This window comes from Saimiri boliviensis, chromosome 16 (genome assembly GCF_048565385.1).
Source record: "Saimiri boliviensis isolate mSaiBol1 chromosome 16, mSaiBol1.pri, whole genome shotgun sequence".
NCBI lineage: Eukaryota > Metazoa > Chordata > Mammalia > Primates > Cebidae > Saimiri > Saimiri boliviensis.
Window position 1 is genome coordinate 20890960 of NC_133464.1, and position 24973 is coordinate 20915932.

A 24973-nucleotide genomic window follows, 5' to 3' on the forward strand; every position below is an offset into this window, starting at 1 on the left:
CTGTGTTCTCCTTGGAGAAGAAGCTGGCACTGTGTCCCAACCCCTGTCGCTGGCACAACTTATGCCCATCTTAGAGTTGGAACTACTAGAGTGTGTCCTGCTCCACAGGCCACTGTCCATGACATCCTTCCACGCCAGAGGCTTAGCTGCTCCTGAACCACCCCCATCCCACGACTCCATATCCATGAGCCAGTTTGCTACTCTGTCTACCCCTTCCAATCACTGCAGCACATGGTGCCTTGAGGTCCCAGCTATAGCTGTACACTCTCTCCTGTAAAATCAGTGCCTTGGCAGAGCCTCTCCTTCTATTCTTCCCAGTAAATGCTGTGCCCTAGACTTTAAGCTGAAACTGAAGTGGTACCCTCGATCCTATGAAAATGGTGCCACAGCCACTCAGAGTAGTCATATCCCCTATCCCTGAGCTGAAACAGTACCCTACTTTCTGGGAAAATAGTACCTTGGATACCCAGAGCAGTCCCACACCTCCCCTACAAGCTTAAATCATCAGAAAACAAAAATCAAAATAAGTATTTTAAGAAAACTCATTGAGACACAAGAGAATACAGAGACAATTCAACAAAATCAGAGAAACAGTTCGTGATCTGAATGAGAAATTTAAGGGAGATAGGTTTAAAAAAAAGAAAAATCTCGAGTTGAAGAATTTCATGAATAAAATAAAAAACACAATTGAGAACTTAAACAACAGACTAGATCAAGCAGAATAAAAAAAATTTCTGAATTTGAAGATATAGTCTTTTGATATGACCCTGGCAAACAAATAGAAAAAATAAATTTTTAGAAAATGAAGGGAGTCTACAGGGTTTGTGCCACAGCATTAAACAAGAAAATATTTGTATTACAGGAGTTGCAGAAGACATGAGAAAAGGCATGCAAAACTTATTTAATATACAGGTATTGATCGACTTACGACCTATGCGACTTATGACCATTCAACTTTACGACCACAATCACTAGCCACAACTGCTCCGCGTCTGGCAGCGCAAACCTTGCCCAACTGGGCATACGACAGTGTGGACTAGCTTCTGGCAGCACTACCATCTCCACGTGCACCATTTCAACTGTACATATAGCCTACTCAACTTACAACCAAATCATGTTACGACGGTTCCACAGTCCCAACTGCGGTCATAAGTCGAGCACTACCTATAATTATAACTGAAAATGTTCCAAATGTTGGAAGAGATATGGACATATAGATTTAGAAAGCTCAAATATATGTTAATAAATTTAATCCAAAAAGGTTTTCTCTGAGGCATAATATAGTCAAATTTCTAAGACAGAAAGAGAATTTTAAAAACTGAAAGAGAAAAATATTAGCCTAACAAATTTTTCAGCAGAAACCTTACATGCCAGGAAAACATGGAATGATGTATTTAAAGTACTGAAAGAAAAAAATAACTGCCAGTCAAGAACGCTGTACCTAATGAAAATACACTTCAGGGATGAAAGATAAAGTCTTTTCCAGACAAGCAAAAATTGTGATAACTAATTCCAAATAGGCTTGCCATAAAAGAAATGCTCTTGCATCTGAAAGAAAAAAGATAATAATTACCATCGTGAAAAAATGCAAACGTAGAAAACTCACTGGTAGAGCAAATACACAAACGAGAAAGACAAAGTAATCAAAGCTTATAACTACAGAAAACCACCAAATTGCAAAGAGGAACTATAAAAGATGACATAATGTCAAGTGAAATGAGCCAGCCAATGAAAGAAAAATATTACCTGTTATCACTCACGTAAAAGCCAAAAATGTTGATCTAATGGAAGCAGCAAGTGGAATAGTAGTTTCTAGAGACTGGAAAATGTACGTGGGGGTTGGGCAAAACATAGCGAGGTTGGTTAATTGACACAAAATTACAGCTAGATAGGAGGAATAGAGTCTAGTGTTCCATAGCACTGGAGGGTGACTATAGTTACCAGTAACTTACATTTTCAAATAGGTAGAAGAGAAGATATTAAACGTTCCCAACACTAAGGAATGATAAATGTTTGAGGTAATGGATATGCTAATTACCCTGATTTAATCACTACACATGGTATACAGGTATTGGTATAGCACACTTTATTCCATATTATAGACAATTATTATGTGTCAATTAAAATTTTTAAAGTGGAAATTTGTTATAAAAACAATGGTATTTAAAACAGACCTTTCTGGTAAAAGAACCGATAAATAAATCAATGGAAGAGAACAGACTTCAGAGACAGACCTACAAATATTTAGACCTACAAACACAAATATGCCACTGGAATGAAATGAAAAAATAATGTCTTTGGTAAATGGTACTGTAGCACCTGAATATCCTTGTGGGAAAAATAAAATAAAACTTGATTTCTAATGTACGTAACACAAAAATGAATTCCATATGGACTAGTAGGCATACATGTGCAAAATAAAAATCTTTTAGAAAATAGGGTAGGAGAAAATACTCATGAGCTTGGTATGGTCAAGAACATTCTTCAAAAACACTTTTTGTAACAGAAAAAAATCAATAAAATAGCCTTCTTTAAAGTTAAGAACTTCCGTTCATTTAAAGACACCATTAACAAAGCAAAGAAGACAATTTCTAAAGAGGGATGTTAACAATATAACTAGTATCTAAAATAAGAAAAAAATAGAAAATCAAATGAAATTGAGTAAAAAGAATTAAACACAAAAAAGGGAACATGCATATTATCAATGTTTTAACTTTTCATGCTGTAAGTTATTTTTTTTCAAATTGTATTATTTCATCCAAGTTTATGTTTTTAAGTCACTGTTTTCCCATAATAAATATAGTATATTTTTCATATAATGCTTTAAAAAACACTGGAAAGTAATGCATAGATACGAAACCATCCATCTTGTACTACCTTGCCAAAAGGGATTCATTTCTACATTTTTATGTACCACCTTACAAGCATTTCAGAAACATTTAAAAATATGCTTATAGTGACTAAAAGATTTTTCTCATATATTCTATTTATTGAATACTATAATCTCAGTATTTCTCTATAATCTTCATAAAAATTATTTTAAAATTAACATCATTATAATAAAACATATATATACATCCTTATTTACTTGAGTCTTCATTTGTTATATCCAATATGGAAATCTAAAGATCTATGAGTATTTATGTAACTTTCTACATTTACATTTTAGAACCAGCTAGTAGTCCTTACTAGTCAACCTACCATACTTCACCCAACTTGGTAAGTCTGGCCTTCTTGGACTTTAGTGTTCTCATTATTTTATTAACGTGATTACTATGCTGAGATGTTGTAAAGACAATGGTGACTCAACAAAAGCAAAAGTTCTCTACAGTGTAATATACGTGTTGTCCTTATATCATATTTTCTATAGTCTCAGGAGTATTTATCATTATAATTTTGTATAGAGGAATATGTAGCCATTAATTATTTTATACTGAACAGAAGTTTCTTTCTTCCGCAAAAACTTCCTTCTCTTTTTCCTAATCAATCAAATCTATTTTTGAATTGGACCACTTGCAAATTGTCTGGCCACTGCAAAAATAAGCTGGTTAAATCAATTAATAAAGTACCCCAGACATTTACAAATTGATACAATTTTGTAAATATAGATTAGATCCACTTTAAATGTATTTTTAAATGACATTATTAAATATCGATGGTAAGAAAATAATTTGGATCCCCCATTAACAAAAACTAATATTTTATTACATTATATTTTTCTTTCTTTAATTCAGAATTCCTGATTATGCTTTTCTATAGGCCCAGTATTATCTTATTCATATTTATATTCATCTAACACCTTAAGGCACATCTCATACAGCTAGGAAGCTGCAAAGCAATTGCTTTTATTTATGTGTTGAAAGAAGAAGAGAAAACTACTTAATAGCTTTGTCTAAAATTGTTTTCTTCAAATAGTTTGTCACATTATTCATGATAGAGCTTTTCATATTGATTAACAGAGATGAGCATGCTGGAGATTTTTTGATTTATTTTAATGTACATCAATATATTGTTATTTTGCAATTCATATGTGAAAAGGCTCCAACATTTATAAACAGTCACATAATGAATGTAAAAACCAGTCAGTTAATCTAAAACTAGTGTTATAACGTCCTTAAAAGTGCATTAAGGAAAATTTTTGTTTCTTTAATAGTCTAGAAAATTCAGAAAAGAATCTTACTATCAATTAAATAGAATTATTAATTAATTCTAGCCTTTGTGGTTCTTTCATTGGATTTAAGACAATAAATTAAGAAAATTGAAGGGCAGTAAAAAATTACTAGCCCTGATATACCTCCTTCTCAAAATCAATGGTCAGGTGAGAGAAAATTATATAGAAGACATTATCAAAATGTGTTCTGTAAAATAAGTGCAGATAGAGATGGGAGTGATAATACTACCAAGATACTGGGGCAAAGGAGGCTATAAGGAGGCGACAGAATGAGAAAAACGGGAAGGGAGGGATAGAAAGAGAGAAGGAAAGAAAAATCTATCCTGAGAGTGAACAAGGGATCTATAGAATGGAAGAAAATTTTTGCAGTTTATCCATCTGACAAGAGGCTAATATCCAGAATCTACAAAGAACTTGAACACATTTACAGGAAAAAAAACCACCTCATCAAAAAGTGGGCAAAGGATACGAACAGACACTTTTCAAAAGAAGACATTTATGTGGCTATCAAACATAAGGAAAAAAGCTCCTCATCACTGGTCATTAGAGAAATGGAAATCAAAACCACAGTGAGAGACCATCTCAGGCCAGTTAGAATGGAGATCATTAAAAGTCAGGAAACAACAAATGCTGGAGAGGATATAAAGAAATATGAATGCTTTTACACTGTTGGTGGGAGTGCAAATTAGTTCAACCATTGTGGAAGACAGTGTGGTGATTCCTCAAGGATCTAGAACTAGAAATACCATTTGACCCAGCAATCCCATTACTGGGTATATACCCAAAGAATTATAAATCATTACACTATAAAGACATAAGCACATATGTTTATTGCAGCACTATTCACAATAGCAAAGGCTTGGAACCAACCCAAATGCCCATCAATGACAGACTGGATAAAGAAAATGTGGCACATATACACCGTGGAATACTATGCAGCCATAAAGAAGGGATAAGTTCATGTCCTTTGCAGGGACATGGATGAAGCTGGAAACCATCATTCTCAGCAAACTAACACAGGAACAGAAAACCAAACACGGCATGTTATCACTCATAAGTGGGAGCTGAAAAATGAGAACACATGTGTACAGGGAAGGGAACATCACACACTGGGGCCTGTCGGGGGGTGAGGGGCAAGGGGAAGGAACGCATTAGGAGAAATACCTAGTAGATGACAGGTTGATGGGTGCAGTAAACCACCATGGCATGTGTATACCTATGTAACAAACCTGAACATTCTGCACATGTATCCCAGAACTTAAAGTATAGCAAAAAGAAGAAGGAGAAAGAAAAAAGAAATAGGAAAAAGGAAGAAGAGAGGTAGGGAGGAAGGAAGAAAGTAGTAAAGCAAGAGAGAGGGTAAGAAAGGAGACAGAAAGAAAATGTAGAACAGGAAGGAGGGAGGGAGGTGAAAAGGGATAGATAAAAGGAAGGAAAGAGAAAGGATGAAAGAAAAAGGAGGGAAAGGGGAACCGAGAAGGAAGGAGAGAAGGAAGGACGGGTGGGGAAAGGAGGAGAGGGAATGGAAGTGGAGGAGGAGAAATAGACAATCCATTTTTAAATATGTAAAATGTGGTTACTCTACACAGACTAATTTGGAAAAATTCAAGTTATTTGGTGAGCTAGCCTGGTCTAATGAAATTAGCATCAGGCAGGGAGTCAAAATACTTTAGTTGTAGTTCTAAATAGGCCACTAGCTGCCAGGGTAATTTTAAAGAAATGTATTAACCTCATTCTTCTTTAAGCTTCTTAACACGAAAAATTAAATGTTTACTCTGGCATCTTTAAGATTCCTCCTAGCCTTAAAATCCTATCCTTTCACAAATTTCCACAGTAGGAGACACAATAATACAAAAAAATTAAAAAGACTAAGATAGTGACGCTATTTAGATGAGACATTTTCAGTGTCTTTATAATTGATTGGATTTATAAAATGCCTTCCTCACACAACTGCCGTCAACTTTATATCTGAAGGTTTGTTTGACTAAGGAGTTTGGAATGAGCCTCTCACTTGGTATGTCAGCAATGAAACATGGAGATGGATAATATACTCTTAGGCTGGCAGGATTCTGACATTCATTACCAAAGATGTCGCTGTTTATGATATCTGTGGGAGAGCTGTAATGTACTAGTACACCTGGGAGACTGGTTGTAAACTTATATTAGGCAATCAGGGAGATGATGATAAACACTACTTGAAAGAAGCTAGTGACATGAACATATTTTACTCGATGCCTGGAATACAAGAATTCAGATAAGCCTGTGTATATATTTAGCTCTGACAGTGGAATTTACAGTCTGAGAGTTGATCAAATCACATAAAAATTAAAACTCCTTGAAGAAGTCAGTTGTCTACTTTTACTGATCACTTGAGCTATATGGTGCAGTTAGAGTTGCCTTTGAAATGGAAAGCATTTATTTAAGCCACAGATAAAAAGGTTGTTCTTAGGAACCTTTCCGTCACAATTTCAATTATTTTCTGACATGATAAATTTTATTTCACAGATGCTAACACCAACTACACCACTGTAAATCTGCACTTGGAAAATGCTTTAATTTTTAACATTGAAATATGCATTCAGCTATTTGCATTTAAAAGATTGTTCATGAGTTACTAAAACATGATGTAAATGAATACCTTCCCTTCATACTACTTTAGACATGGAATTTTAAATGTGGCAGCAGTTCTTGGAACACCCCTTCATTGTAAGCCAAAAACAAGGATATATAAATCTTTTCAGAGCTAACAACTGCAACATACCTCATTACATATTTTCTTTGATAAATACGAACAAAGCAGAAGATTTGAAAAATGTCAAGAGATCAAAGCTTACAAAGAATTAGACAGACATACACACTAATAAGCCTGCATAACAAAAATGATTAATATTTGACATATTGTATTTGACTGTTTTTTCTATGATTAATGTATACAAAATTATTATATTAATACATACACAATTTTATGGTCTTTTTTTGAATTAAACTTATACCAGAAGACTTTGTCCAGATCATCAGTCTCAAAAAAACATGATATTCATGGTTACTGAAGGTTCTATCTGCAGATATGCCATAATTTAATAATTTCCCTACCTGAGAACACTTGCTTCAGATTTGTGTCATTATAAACAATGCCAAAATGAAAATCTTCGCTCATAAACTTTCTTTTCGCCTTTGTTTTTCCCTCAGGCTGGACACCTAGGGTGGGATTATGGAATCAAATGGTTTGTATTTTCTCAGTGCCGTCTGTATAAATTACGAGACAACTGAGGTAAGAAGGCCTATCTCTGAATATTCCGATCTTTGCAACAAAAAGTATGCTAATGAAATTAAAATAGTACCTTGTCAAATCTGTTGACTTTTTATTAATAGTGGAATGAACATTGGGTTCTTATACTTTTTTACTGCTATACATCCTTCATTTATATATTTCTATATCTGTGTATATATTCGGTATGTATTAAAACTACTAACCGAACCTACTATTGGAAACGTATCTGACAAAGATAGTTGAGGACAATAGTCAAATTGTTTTAAAAATGCTACATTTTACTATCTGCCATGAAGAATAATACTACATATTAGTTTATTAAAGGCTGGGAGACGAGGCACACTAAATAAACCTGAACATTATTCAGTTAAAAAAACATCCAAATACATTTTAATACTCATCCATTTTTCTGATAACTATTGATATTCTGGTAAGCTAATGTTACATGAAAAACATATGCTGGAAAATCACTATAAAATATATCTGTTCCTTGTCTAATATTTTCAGTTTTTCATGCTTGCATCTTAATACATATTATTAAAATAATCATTATCAATGCTCACACTGTTCTACTGAGGTGAGCTTTTGTATTGTCCTCAAACTTGCTATATTAAGTCCAGACTTCATGCTTTGGCATTTCCATTTCTAATATGCAAGTGCAAGGGAATGTGGTGCTTTAGTATGAAATTTCTATAGTAAATGAAAGCTACCTACAAAGTAAGTTACTGGCAAACAGGATCATGTGAAGCCAACCCAATATTCCCATAGACAGTTTATACACACACATACACACACACACAGAAATGAACTATTCTAGGCTTAAAGATTAAAATGTGTATTTGTTTAAGTTCCTTCCTCAAGAACTTACTCTCCAGACTCTCAAAAGGCATTAAAGAACAGAAACTCACCAAATCACTGCCTTCAATGAGATGCCAGAACCCTCACTCATCATGATCGCTTCTGGACCCCTCCCTAGTTCCTGTTTTCTTACATTTTGTTACAGTTCTTTCCCGCTATATAAACCCTGAGTTTGAGCCAGTCAGGGAGATGGAATTGAGGCTGAGCTCCCCTCTCCTGGGCTGCAGAGCCTGATCAAAGTTTCTTTCCTGGCAATAGTCACTGTCTCAGGGACTGCCTTTCCGTGCAGTGAGCAGCAAGACCTGAACCGAGCCCTTGGTGTTTTTGGGAGCCCTGAAGAGAGTGACTAATTATAATCTCAGCACTTTGGGAGGCTGAGGCAGGCACATCACAAGGTCAAGAGTTTGAGACCAGCCTATCCAACATGGTGAAACCCCATCTCTACTAAAAAATTACAAAAATTAGCTGCGCATGGTGGAATGAGCCCGTAATCCCAGCTACTTGGGAGGCTGAGGCAGGAGAATTGCTTGAACCTGGGATGCGAAGCTTGCAGGGAGCTGAGTTCCCACCATTGCACTCCAGCCTGGGTGACAGAGCAAGACTCTGTCTCAATAAAAGAAAAATAAAAGTAGAAAGCAGCAGACATGAAAAACGTGGACTCAGAGAAGAAACAGCAAAGACAGAAGCCACAGCACTCTAGGTCTTAATTGGTTTCCATTCTCTCCTCAGGACTCCATGAATCCCAGCCACATTCCTGACCCTGGAAGTTCCTGACATTTCCCAGAATAATTCAAAGCAACCCGTTGAAACTAATCTAATTTAAATGGGTACTGGTTCTTTGCAATTTAACGAATATTGACTAGAACTCTGATAATATCTCATTTGACTTTGTGGGCCAAAATCTAGCACAGAAGGATTCAATCTAAGATCAAGGATATGATTACATAGGTATCTTTGGAAGTATAACTGAAAGTGAATATGGCTTTCGTCCTTAAACCTTTGGGTATGTTTATTGCTTCTTTCCTATCCTCCTCTAGCTATTATTTCTTGTACTATATGTTTTGGCATCTTATTACTTTTTATCTTGTACTGTTCATGAATTGTTTTATCGCTTAATATATAACCCTTTCTAAAATTTAATTCTATACCATTTCATTTTACTGTCTAATTCATATTTTGTTTCCTCTACTACCTGTGAGCTTTTTGAGCACAGAGAATACATCACATAATCTTATATTTTTCCATATGTGAAATACTCACTAAAAGCTACTTGAATTAATATTTTGCAGTAAAGGTCTAGGAAATTTTCCTACCTTACTAAAATTTCCATTTTCCACCTTAAAAAAAGCCTGGTAATGATTCTTCCTCCCATTAAGGGCTGCGAGATGCATGTAGAACATTATGTATGAAAAATACAGTCTAGGAAGTTACTGTTATGAGGCAGAACGCATATAAAATAAATGATTACATGCCATCATCCTCCTTTGCCTAACTTTTTTTGTCACTGTTCTCTGCTTGGTGCAGAGGTATATATTCTTCCGAGGTGAAAGGCCTTGAGAAAGGAAGAAAGTTGCATGGGACAAAATCGTATTTCAAGGAAGCCTGACTTCTGTCATTTGTTTAATGGAGACAGAGTTGCACTCTGCTGCGCAGGCTGGAGAGCAGTGGTAAGTTCACTGCAATCTTTCTCCTCCCAGGCTCAAGCAATCATCCTACCTCAGCCTCCCAAGTAGCTGGGGCAACAGGGTGCCATCCTGCTCAGTTATCTTTTTTTAACTTTTTATAGAGATGAGATCTCACTATATTGCCCAGGCTGGTCTTGAACTCATGGGCTCAAATGATCTTCTCACTTCAGCCTCCCAAAGTGTTGGGATGGCAGGCATGAGCCACCTTACCAGGTCTGTTTCTGTCATTTAGTATCAGCACCCAAGTGGTATTGGAGAAAAGTGGTTTGTTATGAAGAAAACTCGCACCCTTAGTTAGGTTTTTGAGTTGCAAATCTAATCTGTGTAAAAGTTTTATTAGAAACATAAACAGTTTCAATCTTAAATATTCTCCAAGGACCCTAAAAAAGCTGTGGTTCCTATAATAAAAATAAAGAAATAAAAAAGTCGACCACCACCCCATCACGAATTCCCTTTAATTCTACTTTTCTCTGTCTAATCCTTTTGCTCTCATAAAGCAATGGCTTTCATACCAGAATGCAGTTCTTCTGATGAAAGCCCACCAAGGAGATCTTTTCAAACATACATTTACCCTCTGTTTAATGCTATGAGACTGGAATGTCTGCTGAATATATGTTAAACCAAGACGTGAGGCTGAGGAGATAATCTGTTTTAGGTTCCAAAACTCACTCTTATCTAAAAAAAAGTTATGTTTAATACTCAAAGCCATATTATGCTGACTTCAGCATAATCTGTTAGCTTCTTTCAATAGAATGTTTAGACACAATAATAATAAAAGTAAATGAATATTCCCATTATAAATCACTCAATTAATATAAAGAAATGTTCTGATGGTAATGTTAATGAATTAGAAGATTTAGGAAAAGAGAATTAAAGGAGCATTTCACAATTTATCAAGATATGATTGGTGGCTTAAAAATATGAACTTATAAAACCTATGGTATGAGAACATGTAGTAAGATAAAATAAAGGTGGAAATAACTTTAATTTTTACACGTATTTTCATCATACATATTTTATTTAAAAAGTACTGTTAAGGTAATTATTTGCATATTAATTTTTTCCCATTAGATTCAGTAATAAAATTGAACATAAATTCCCATTATATGCTAAATATCAAGAAGAAATGAGCCAACTTTTTAAAATTGCATTTATAATGAAGAATATATTTTTTCAAAAATGCAGTCATTACTATTCTGTAATTTGTCATAAAATGAGACTGTCATATAGAAAGGATTATGTTAGTACTTTCCAAAGAAAAGTGGTTCGAAAAAGGAAAATGCCAGCTTAATAAAACTGCCACTTAGGATCTACCTAAACCCAGATTGTTTTGATTGTTTATGATGCTGTTTGTTATATGTTCTTTCATTTTGCAAAAGACGCTGCGTTTTACAAGTAGTTTATCGGGTCCTGAAGGAAAGTGAAATGAGAATATTAAATAACCACTCTTGAAAATATAAATAAGCAATGGAGAAGTTTGGATCTGAAACCACAGTGAAGATAACTGAATCTTCATTTAGTTCATGCTGTATTACCATAATTTTACAAATCCCTGAATAAGCCAGATTTAGAGATTATAAAATGAAGAAGAAAGAGATTAGACTGCAGTCTTTTGGGGGATCCTCTGATAAGTGATAAAAAGAATTGGTGCCAGCTTGCAGCAATCCTATTTGGTGTCACATACAGCGTTTTCTATTTCTTTGGGATTTAGTAACTTACATTTGGATATTACACTGACTATTCTGACTGTTCCATAAATTAGAAGCCACTTGCATCATCTTTTGTCTTTCATCCAAATCTACTACATGAAACATTTTTATTTATGGTCATCTACTCCTCTTAGAAAATAAGTTCAATGAGATCAGAGTTTGTTTTCATGATTGTAATAATCATCAATGTCTATTTCATGGTTGGTATGCTATACACATTGAATTAATGAATGAATGTTGGAGTTATGTGTATGGTTGTCTTACTGAGGTCAAAGAGCTAAACTACAGCCCTGGGGATACAGGTCTCCCCAAAAGAAACTGTCATTTGTGTCACTTCTGAGGAATTAAATGAGGGCATAGGAAACTGGATAATAGAAACTTCCTCTTTCCTTTGGAAGTCAGTGATACATTTTTATTTGCAGTTGGATATATGGATATAGGGGATGAGCCACCTGTCTTTAATTAGAGGCAGCCTCAGGGTGAGAAAAAGAAGCAACCATATAAAATTCTCTAAAGTGCATCTGGGGAGGTACAAGAGTTAACAGGTAACTTAATGACACTATACTATTCAATGTCCAAATCTGATTACTTTAAAATGAAAAATGTCAAGCTGATCTCAGCTAGACTGTGTGAAATGATAACCATATCACTCCTACCCTTAGGACAACATAATTCGTGACAAAACATAATATAAAAGTGGCAGTGTATCCTTCCCTCAGGATGCCAGAGAGGCAACACCTGCCCTGATCACTGTGAGTGGACATCAGTACTCACAGAATTTCAGTCTTCGTTGTCAACAGAGGCAATGGAATCCTAGCATGGCCTGGAATAGGAGCAGAAGAGTTTGAGGAATGGTTCTTGAACTGAAGCAAGGCAGAGCATGTGGTATGGGGCACTCATTTCTGGCAAGATCTGAAGAAGGTGATCACAAGGTCTAATCTTGTGTCTGTAATTATACAGCCATACACCGTATGTATCTTTATATATAAAAAGATGCATATGTATACATATGTATCTTTATAAACATGTATCTCTTTATTTGAATATATGCATATCTATATGTATATATTTAGTGTACTATTTTTACTGGATTGCATACAATGAAATACATATATATCTCTATTTATATTTTAAATATATATATATTCATTGTAGCAATACAGTAAAGGTAATATATCTTAAAACTAGTGATTTATTCAATATCAAACATGTATTATTTAGTTTTACATAGCCAAAATCTCAATTGTAATAATATTCTTACTAAATATTAATCTTTTATCACATGGGTATGATTCCTTGAGATCAATGAGATCATGGTTGACTCACATGAACTTATCACCTGTCACAGTAGGAAGAGTATAGGCTTTGGCTTCAGGAAAATCTGCCAAGTTTCAACATCTAAGATGTGGTACAACAAGAAAGATTCTACAACCAGAATGAAAGCCTTGATATTAGAAACTTCAATTTCTGTCATATTGTGCTAAGGATTTAGGTCTTTATGTTACCTGCTCGGTATTTGGGCTTTTGCTATAGAGGAAGATAACCATTGAAGGATTTAAGCAGAAAGTGACAGGATCATGCGTGCTTTTTAAGGGATCACTTGGGAATCTATATGGAGATCCCTGGAAAACATTCATGGGAAGATCATCTTTTATATGATTCCTCAATCTCAATTAGAAAGAGTAAGACCCAGAAATAAGGTAGCAATAGGAGAGACATACAGAAATGTGCAGATGTGTGAGTTCTTAAGAAAGTATGGTGGAAGGCATTTATTCACACATGAGGGTGTGAAAATGGTGTTGACATAGGAAAAATAACTCAACCCAAATATTTTACTTAAACTAGAAACTCTGAATATTAGAGATAATGCCTTGGGCTTATCAAGCCCTTTTCCTCTTTGGTACACAACTAGACTGCATTTCCCAGGCTCCTATATACTTGTTTGAGGCCACAGGAGGGAGTTCTAACCAATGTAATTGGTTGGAAGTATGTATTCTACTTTCTGAGCTGGAACAACGAAACAAAACAAAACAAAAAAAGTTCAATGCCATTCTTCATGTTTACTCTTTTTTCTTACTCCACTGGCTGCATTCACAAAATACAGTGGGGAACTCTCAGGTGTTACTGGGTGGATGGCAGTGACACTAGAAGTGTCTGAATAAATACAGAGAGCTAAACCCTCCCCTTCACCTTGACCCTAATCCATGTGCCCTACATTGAACTAATGGGTGAGGAAAATAGTGTTAAAACTTTCTAACATGAAAGCTCCTAAAATTTCACTGTATGTTTTATTATATAATAGCTCACCTCCTGTCTAAAATATGTAAGTGTTCTATACATTCTTCAGTAATGAAAAATTCGATATGATGCTTAGGACAATGCTGCATATTGTTTTATTCGTTTTTGTTTTTGAGATAGGGTCTTGCTCTGCCACCCAGGTTGGAGTGCAGCGGCACGATGAGTACTCACTGTAACCATCTCCTGGACTCAAGAAATCCTCCCACCTCAGCCCTCAGAGTAGCTGGGACTACAGGTGGACGCCACCATGCTGGGCTAAATTTTTAAATTTATTCTAAAGACGGGGTTATGCCTGTTTCCCAGGTTGGTCTTGAACTCATAAGCTCAAGTGATCCTTGTGCCTTGGCCTACCAAAGTGCTGTGATTACAGGGGAGAGCCACCATGCCCAGCCATATTTATAATGCGTTGTAGATTTTAATGCTTAATATGACTAGTTCTATGGTGTGATCATAATTTTTCTTAACAATTCTTTTTGTTGTCCTTGTAAAATTCTAAGTTAATGTGTTTTCTCATATAGCTTAGGAAGAATATTTAAATTAGGTAAATCAGCTGAGAACTGTGATCAGAATTCTGGAGGCTGGAGTGGGCAGAGCAGCTCAACAGCAGGTTACTTCCCAGGTGGTTACATTCCTATATTACATTGTGCCACCTAGAGACAGTTACTATTCTTTAAGGTGTCTTTGTAGATGATTATGTTTGTTGCTGATCGAATCATAAGTTCTTCAGCTATTTGAGATTTGATATGTAAAAACAGTATGTTGATTTTAAGACCTTAAATAATATTCCATCCTATCTATTATTTTGTTTATGGTATTTGAGTTCATTTGTTTGCTTTGGACAAACAAAATCTTCAATAAATATTAAGGTAAAGGCTATTTTATTTTCATAGATTCACTGTCTTTAAGACTCATCCTAGTTGTCATATTGAATCCATACAAATTATTGATTTGAGACCCCTTGCACTGAGAATTTTAACATATTGGGCAGGAAGGCCAAATTTTAACTGTTGGTTAAAATATCTCAATCTGCATTATATATCTTTTCAATTAACAACCCAGTATTTTGGACTCTTGTTTTTTATGAAGTAGTCTAAAAAGCAGGACTCATTCTTAAATGTTCCGTCTTAAAGCATGTAAGTATAATTGGCCGATCAAATTAGCATCTTCTTTTCCAATGTAAAATGGGTTGACCGCGATGCAGTAATAATTTAGTACATCGCACTTAAGATAAAATTTACTTCATCAGGTTTTCACAGTTCTTATCATGCAAAAAGCATGAGTTGTAAGCTTTACAATCATTAAAAAGTGCCTTTTTCTTTCAAGAAAAAATCTAACCCTATTTTATAAAATACGGGTACCCTATTAAGAAAGAATTGTTTTAGTGGCTTATTTAAGGGACTACTAAGAAAGAACTCAATTTTTAAACTGCTTCTGCTTAAAGAACACTTACTACATACATTTATCTTATTAAATTAAATTTAAAATTCATGTTACAGTCCAAAAGTTCCTTTCCTTAGAACATCTATTAAGCATTTATTAAAGATGGTGGGTTAATTTAAGATTTTAATGTATCACTTCATCAAGAAATACAGTATTTATATAAATCATTTAAATTTTGATAGGTCCTGAAATTCTTAATTCTAATACATACCTTATCATTTAGAGACAGAGATAGTAGACATTAATATAAATTGTATCCCATAATAAAGAAAGAAAACTCTGTAGTTAAAATTCTAGAAGGAAAGGAACGTCGTAAAAATTGACTTATCATAGGGTTCTACATGGCTCCTTTTATAACGGAAGTCTGTAAGCTAGGCCAATTTTTATTCCAATTGGCAATGACTTACATTTGTCAAAAGGACCTGCATGGCTAAAAGTTTTATAAACTTTTGAAAGTTTATAAAAATGCAGCCAAATGTTAATAATTCTTGGAAAAATTAAGAAAATCAGTAATACGAATAGCAGGTGGCAGATTCTGTACAGCATTCCCATACTAAAATGTACAATATTTTATAGTTTTTGCAGAAGCTCAAAATCGGCACCACTGAGCACAGAGACAACCTTTACTGGATGGATATCAGTTTAGGTTTCAATTCTCTAGAGGTTAACATTTTTGGAATAGAAAGATACTTCAAATTAACTCGTTTCTTCTAAGTTTCACATTACAGTGACAATGAATATAAATTCAGTTTTTACACTTAAAATTATTATTATTGAAATATCAGTGGTTAACTACCTAATGGTACTTTAACCATTTTCCTTAAATTCACGGTAAAGTCGCATTTAGATCACAATTAAGTCACACTTAAATATTTTCTTTAATATTATTCTTATCTACTTGTAGCTTGAAATTAATAATTTTCTCTATGTTATAGAAACTAAACTAAACCTAATAAATCAAAATTAAGAAAATTTTAGTATTTAAGCTCATGAAAGTAATGCATTTAAAGGCCATTCAAAAGTGTCTTCATGGAAGTGACCACTAAATTCTATTGACAATAATGATATCGAGATAGCAGCATTATAAACTAAGCTGTTTCCTTTGCAGCAAAATTTAATAAAAAAGCTGTAATCATCATCTCCACCTCCTTCTTCCTTCCCATTTTTCTTATACTCACTCCACCTGACATACATACCCTATCCATTACTGGGATGATTTTACTCTTCTCAAGGACACCAGTGACTATCAATTTTCCAAATACATACGTTACATCCCATTTTACTTGTCCTCTCAGCAGGATCCAACTTGATTGACAGTTTTGCCTATTAACTATCCTCCCCTCTTCTATGATACCACTTCTCCATTTTTCTCACACTGCTTTCCTTTCCTCCTCTATAAATATGATAGGTCCCAGAGCTCTGCTTTGGGATCTCTTTCTCTATTGATGGTTTTCTTTCTTTCTTTCTTTCTTTCTTTCTTTTTTTCCCCTACAGATTCTCATATATTTTGGGATCTTTCAGTTTAAATATTTACTCTGACTTTCTAAGTCCAGACTTGAGTATTCCCTCAGATTCCAGAATGATGTAACTAATTACCTTACATTTGGCAAGTGTGAATACATCTCTTGGTTCTTCCCTACACTTGTTCCTCACCCATACTTCAGCATCTCAGTCACAAGCATAGTTATTAATATGTACTCAGTTACTTAAGAGTTCTAATTAATTCCTAGATTTCCATTATATTTAATACCTACCTCTTTAAAAGGAGGCAGTGATAAAGTTTTATCAGTTGCCTCCTTTTATTTTTCCTATACTTGCTGTAAAGGAAGTTTTCTGGAGTGGTATTTGCTAAGTGGAAGCCAGAATATGAGGAAAATGTTTTGCCACGTGGATGTGAAGATTTATTTTGTTTGTCCAAAGCAAACAAATGAACTCAAATACCATAAACGAAATAGATAGGATGTAAAGATCTTTAAAATTAAGATGATAATTTTAAATCGAAAACACATTTGAAACCTTACACTTGTCTACACTTACTTTAAGAATAGAAACACAGAAATTTTATCTCTAGTCTCCTAAAACCTCTGAGGTCTTCTACTTGGTTTTCCTGTTTCTATTCTTTCCTCAATCTCCATCCCCCCCCAAAACATCTAAAGTAATGCCTAAAAGGCCTAATTAGGTCATCTGACACTTTCTTCTTTAAAATCCTCCTATGTCTCCCCATTAATACTTTAAATAAAGGCAACACTCCATACCCCACAAGGTCCTATCTTACAAGGTCCCCTGTGATCTGGCTCCTGCTATCCTCTGACTTTTCTCATGTTCCCCATTACAAACTTCTTTCACCCACACTGGACTTATTTCTGTTTTTCAAACATGTCAAAACTCCTTTTGGATTTGAGGGTCATGACATTATCTATGGAGCTAGTGAGTGCCAGGAGCACACTAACCCCAGATTACGACAGCACTATTTGCTTAGCATATATCTCATTCATTGATAATCCAATTGGCCTATTAACATTTATATCTTTAATTTTTCTTATCATTCTTAATTACCTTCCATTTTCTTGCACATCTGCATGTTGATTGTTCTGTGAGTCTATAATTCCACACTGTGGAACAATGCCTGGACCACAATAGGTTTGCAAAACAAAATTTGTTGAATAAAGGAACAAATGAATGACTATTATATCATGGGGAGCATGAAGTTAAGGAAGGTTTTCTGTTTTCTGCAGTAACATTTAAGACAGGAGATTACATAAATTGATGACACAAACTTGAGCATGTTTATGTAATCGAGGGATAGTGAACACCGAGAAGTTGTAGATTCTATTATAGAAGTTGCAATAACTGATAGAGCATGAAGGTAGTAAAGAGACATTCAGTGATTAGCACTAGAAAGAACAGTAAACACTGTGACTGAGAAACAGACTGGTAAGGAAGAGTTGAAATACAGAGGAGTACACAGCTGTCAATGTTGGGATCAGAGTGAATTTCTGGCAGGACTGGCTCTCATGGGGTAAGATCACCATCAGCTAGTGCCGAAAGTGAGCTCCCTCCACTTTTCCTTTGCTGGTTGTTTTGGGAGAAGAGAGAAGATTGCATCAAAGGACTGTCTGCTCTGAGAGAAACTGCCCTTATCTTTTGCAGTAGTCCCTTTAGAGCAATTAAATATTAATATTCAAGGTGGATTATCTGTTATGATTTCTACCAGGTAGACATATGAGAAACATTTAACTTTCTCCCTTATATTTATGCCAGTTTCCTCTTCTCATACACTGATTACTGTCATTCATAGTATCTTCTAAGCTTTTCTGATTATTGTCTCTAACACACATGCACACACACACACACACACACACACACACACGTGAATCTACTTCTGATTCATTTGGATTCTCCCAGTTTCTTCACTGTATTAAACGGGATCTTCAAATGAGGCAGTCATATGCTCGCTTGAAACATGTGACATTTTTCTTCTCTGAATCCATTATTTCCAATTCAGAGTACTATGATAAACAGAGCAAAATCTCTCCACTGTGCAGATTCTGTTAAACAAATGATGGTAGCAATAAAAGCAGAAATTCATAAATAATTAGCAAGTAGTAGGCCGAACAGAAATCGTCCACTGTGAGATGATTGAGGAAAATCAATGGGAGGGCCACTGAGACTGTGCAGAATCAATCACAGTAATGTGCCATGCAAGGGTACGGCCTTTCAGTCATAACTGCTTCACGCGATGGTGTGGTCTTTCAGTCATCATAATGGCTTTAATAATCATTTGAATTTAAGATGACACAAAATTGAATGCATGATCTTGTTTTTCTTAGTTGGTATGTCCCACTCAACCTTTATTTTTCAAAATACTTAGAAACCCAAGCATTGGTCATTAACTTAAATAAAGAAGGCCTTAAAAGGTTTTCAACGTTACTCATCTCTAGGCGTCTCCATATCTTGTGCTGAAATTAATTCTTGCCTAGATTTGCTTCTGGACCTTGTATTTACCTTGCAAACCTTCATATTTTAAAAGAAGTGACCATTAATGATGGTCATGCTACAGAGAAATCTTTCATGAAAGAAAGCATCAATTGACGTGGCAAACTTTATCACTGCCTCCTTTTAATAAATTGTTATGGCAACCTCAATTTGTATCAACCACCACTCTGATCAGTCAATAGCTATCAACATTGAGGCAAGACCCTCCACCTGCAAAAAGATTACAACTTGCTGAAGGCTCCAATGATTGTCAGCAATTTTTGACAATTATTTTTTAAATTAAGGTACATACACGTTATTAAACATAATGCCACTGCACACTTAATGGACTACAGTCTAATCTAAACATCACTTTTATATGCATGAGAAACAACTTGTGTGATGTAATTGACACAGCTGCCTTGTAAAATATTAATTCAAATGAAAGAATTAATTTGTTAACTATAATGAGTAAATATCCATACTACAATACAAAAGCTTTTGTTGAAATGTGGCTGGCTGATTTCCATGTGCTTTGATGTCATTTTTTTTCAAACTAATTTAATTGTCTTACATTTGCTATGTTCAATAGTTTAAAATCCACTAAAACACTTATTTGGAAGACATAGAAATTTTGCTTCTAAAATAATTATTAAAAGTTTGCTTCCACATATTTGAAACATGGAGATTGGAAAAATGTTGTATTGACAAATGGACCTTGATTTTAGTTACAACATCAAATACTCAAATAATTGATGAAAATGATCCTAAATATTCATTTAAAAATTATCTTTACTTTGTACATGTTACATACCAAAAGGAGGTCTTTGTCAAATATCAATCAAATAGTATTTTTGCTATAAAAGGATAGATAAAGTATCTATGTTGTAAAATGTTAAGCTAAGTAGCATATGACTGAGAACCTATTGTCCACCCAGAAAATGTCAGCAAATTTGGAATACTTGTTTGTTGTTGCTGTTGTTTTTTAAAAAAAAATGTGACTTATGAGTTTAGCACCACATGAGTTCCAGAAGGCAAATAGTAAATATCTGAGTACAACAAATTTTCATTAAAATTCTGAGTATGATTACAAACTATTAGTAAATGTCTTTTACAATTATCAAGGAAGTCTTGTTTTAATTAAATTAACTGTATCGATAACATACTATATCACTTTTCTGCATTTTCTGGCTTCAAATTCTTGCCACAATTATTTGCCAACATTTTTTTTTCACAAAACCAGAATTTATTGAAAGCAGGTACCAGCTCTGACTAGAACAATTAGAGATACCATTACTCAGAAGAACTATACATACAAAAATCTCAGGGAAAGGAGAATAAAAGAACTTAAAAGAATACAACATGAACAGAACTTTACCAAAATGGTCTTGTTGCAAAATAGTAGCTACCGCAAAGATCCCTACATGAGAAAGCCATGTGTCCTTAAGCCTGGGGGTGAGGACTCTAGTTCTCAAATTCTTAGAACACAGTGCATGATTCTCATAGGGAGAGAGGCTGGGTGAAGCATGAGGACCTCACTGCTGACGCCGTTTAACAAAGCCCATTCCCCAGGCACAGGCACACAGGGAATGAGATCACCATGCAAGTCACACCCGCCCCTGCGCCCATGAGCTCCGTAAGAGAGAAATGCTCTCTGAAGTGACTGTCCATAGAATAACTGTCTCCAAGCTGACCACTGGACCGTGGACAGCTTAGAGACAGTTATTCTACCGACAACCACATAAAACCCCCAGAATCTAAGCCCTACATTTCCCTTATCCAAATTCTCACTAACTGGGGAGGTTGAAGAGCAAGACATGGAAGTTGTCTCCAAAACAGTATTCGATCTCCAGTAAACATGGATAAACATAAAACACTGTTCCACAAGCAGATTTCAAAAGAACTACTGGGCACAGCAGGTGAAAGACCCCCAAGTCCCATTTAGCACCTCGCATAGGAGGAAGATGAGGAGGAGAAAGAGGAGGGCTGGGAGGAGGGTGTGTGATGAGTGTGGGAGGGGAGACGAGCATGTTCGCTGCTGAGGTCACTGCTGCCAACTGTCCTGTTCTGCTGATCTGTAAAGTTCCCGCCACCTTCTGGACCTGCCCTTTCATGGCTCAGAGCTCATTTGTCTGAGCCTAAACGTCCCAGTCTCAAGCATAGAGAGCAGAGATACCAGAGGCAGAAGTTCTCTGGGTAGGGGTGGTGAAGGCAGTCTTCCTGAGAACACAGGGTTCTGTGCCCCCTCGACTGCAGGGAGGGCAGGGTGAAGAGGGTGCCAAGTTACAGGAGGCGGAAGGCAGCAGCTCAGAGGGCAGGGAGGATTCAGCTGGGAGACTGACGGGAAGCTTCCACGGCATGGAGCCAGCAAGCAATGGCTGGGGTCAGCTGAAATGGGGGCTGCGCAGCACAGCTCTACCTAACTGGTGTGGGAAGAGCATGTCTGAATTCCTGAATTCCTGAATTTCCCCAGTGCAACACGGGTCCTTGCTCTGGAACTTCACACTCAAACGATAAGCAAGCCTGAAGGGAAGAAGTCTCTTCAGGTTCCCAGAGGTGCCCATTAAAAGTCCATCCTGTCAACTTTGGCTTCTCATTTGTGGGTCCATATGCTGCTGCAGATTTGGGTGAGGCGACTGGAGAGCTTCTTAGTGTTTCCCAAGGCCTCTGGATCCAGCTGAGCAATACTGTGCCCCTGCAAGTCACTGGCCAATAATCTCAGGCTCTCTCTGCTGCCCATTGGCACAGTGAGGAAGATCTCTTTGCTGTATGCAAGAGGGCTGCCATTCCCTGAGATGTGGTAAATCCACTCTCCTGCTGCTGGAGTGTGCAGGCCAGGGGTCTTGAAGACTCTCGAGTCAAACCTAGGGGTCAGGCCCGGAGCTGGTTTGACCATGGACGCCTGCAGTTGGCCCAGGGCTGCGGTAACGATGTTAGCACGGCTTGACCTTTTCCTTTTGCCTTTTCCTTGTACGGACTGAGTTCTCTTCTTGGATGGAGGACACCTTTTGACTCTTGCAGTTTGAAGATTCTTATATATTTTTTTTCTTCTTTCTACTATCATTTTATCTAGTTGTATTACCTTTTGTGTTTTGGCAGATTTCAGGGGTGTCTGAATAGCTTCTGCTGTTAGTTTGTTTATTTTGGTGATATCCAGGTCAGCTGTTGCTGCCTCTTCCAGGGCCTGCTTGTTTCCTCCGAGGGTGAAGTAGTTGAGCCAGCTCATCTCACGCAGTGCCTTGAGGAGTCACAGTATCTTGATGTTGTAGAGGTTATCCACCTCCTTGAGGAAGTTCTTGCTAGTAGGCAAAGAGCCAAGTCTGATCTTTCCTAATTGAAGAGACATCAGGAAGATTGGCTTAGAGAGGAAATAATATATCCAACTAGTTGAACAGCTAAGAAACACTGTGGCTCTCCATGCTGACATTGCTGCTCAGAAACTGTTCTGGGCTGATCTAAGCCAAAAGGCCATCTTCAGTGCCTCAATTGATGACAAGGTCAGTAGACATGTTAAAACGATTGACAGTGTCTATAATCCTGTAGCCACTGCTGTTGATTGGGTGTACACGACCATCTACTGGACTGATGCGGCTTCTAAGACTATTTCAGCAGCTATTCTAGATGGAACTAAGAGGAAGTTCCTGTTTAACTCTGACTTGGGAGCACCTGCCTGCATAGCTGTGGATCCACTCTCTGGCTTTGTTTACTGATCAGACTGGAGTGAACCAGCTAAAATATAAAAAGCAGGAATGAATGGATCTGATAGATGTCCGCTGGTGACAGTGGATATCCAATGGCCTAACGGAATTACACTGACCTTATAAAAAGCCACCTCTATTGGCTTGATTCTAAGTTGCACATGTTATCCAGCGTGGACTTGAATGGCCCAGATCGTAGGATAGTCCTAAAGTCTCTGGAGTTCCTAGCTCATCCTCTTGCACTAACAATATTTGAGGATCGTGTCTACTGGATAGACAGGGAAAATGAAGCAGTCTATGAAGCCAATAAATTCACTGGATCAGAGTTAGCCACTCTAGTCAACAACCTTAATGATGCCCAAGGTATCATTGTCTATCATGAACTTGTATAGCCATCAGGTAAAAATTGGTGTGAAGAAGACATGGAGAATGGAGGATGTGAATACCTATGCCTGCCAGCACCACAGATTAATGATCACTCTCCAAAATACACCTGTTCCTGTCCCAGTGGGTACAATCTAGAGGAAAATGGCCAAGATTGCCAAAGGATCAATGCGACCACAGCAGTATGAGAGGTCAATGTTCCCCCAGAAGGGACTTCTGCTGCATCGGCCATTCTTCCTCTCTTGCTCTTATTGACGGCAGCGGTAGATGGCTACTTGATATGGCGGAATTGGCAACACAAGAATATGAAAAGCATGAACTTTGACAATCCCGTGTACTTGAAAACCACTGAAGAGGACCTCTCCATAGACATCAGTAGACACAGTGCTTCTGTTGGACACACGTACCCAGCAGTATCAGTTGTAAGCACAGATGATGGTCTAGCTTGACTTCTGAGATGAGTCTTGACCTTTGAGGTCTAAATCAGTAATAACCCCATCGGAATGGTAACCGAGACTTCAGCTGAAGTCTCTTTCTTCCTCTCGTCTGGAAGAACATCAAGATATCTTTGCGTGGACCTTGTGTACTTTACCATTTTCATATTACTTTTGTAAATATTCTTGTCCACATTCTACTTCAGCTTTGGATGTGGTTACCAAGTAACTGTACCCTTGAATTTCTAGACAGTATTGCCACCTCTGGCCATATATGCACTTTCCCTACAAAGTCACATTCCAGCAATGAAATTTGTGCTATCATGCATACCACCTGCACATACATTGTACAGGCCATCTGTATATATCCCAGAGAACAATCACTATTCTTAAGCACTTTGAAAATATTTCTATGTAAATTACTGTAAACTTTTTTCAACGGTTGGGACAATGGCAGTAGGATAAAATGGATTACGAAGATGAAACTGCCAAAACAACTTGTAAACTAATTTTGTACGTATGAATGAAATCTTTGACCTCAGTGGAGGTTTGCAAAGACTGAGTTTTCAAACTACTGTATGTGTTTTTTTCAAGTGCTAAAAAATTGAACCAAGCAGCTTAACTATGAAAAAAAAAATATGTTGTTATAGAAGAGATTCATTCTTGCACAGACGCTCTAATTTTCATCAGCGATTAATTTGTATTGTTTTCCATAAAACATTGTTTTTACCAAAGACATTTTTTAAAATTTTACTTTAGGTTCTGGGCTACATGTGCAGGCCGTGCAGGGTTGTTGCACAGGTGCATACAGAACCAGGTGGTTTGCCGCCACCATTCCCCCTTCCTCTGTATCTTCCTCTGTATCTGGCATTTCTCCCCATGGTATCCCTCCCATTGTTTTTACCAAAGACATTTATTTTTTAAAAAACATATTTTCTCTGTTATACTTCCTTTATTGCTCAGGGAAAAAATGTTGCATATGCATTTCAATATTTCAAAACAGAATTTAGCAAATATCTTAATTTGTGATGTATTAGAAACATATGTTTT

At 36.3% G+C, this 24973-nt stretch overlaps 1 protein-coding gene and 2 pseudogenes across 1 annotated transcript in view; 1 reads left to right on the plus strand and 2 right to left on the minus strand.

The window, feature by feature from the left end:
- Nucleotides 1-24973, minus strand: part of GPC5 (glypican 5) — a 1382768-nt gene that overhangs the window by 301868 nt on the left and 1055927 nt on the right. The window lies entirely within an intron of this gene.
- On the minus strand, nucleotides 11044-23286 carry LOC104651430 (borealin pseudogene; annotated as a pseudogene).
- Nucleotides 22689-23938, plus strand: LOC104651446 (very low-density lipoprotein receptor pseudogene; annotated as a pseudogene).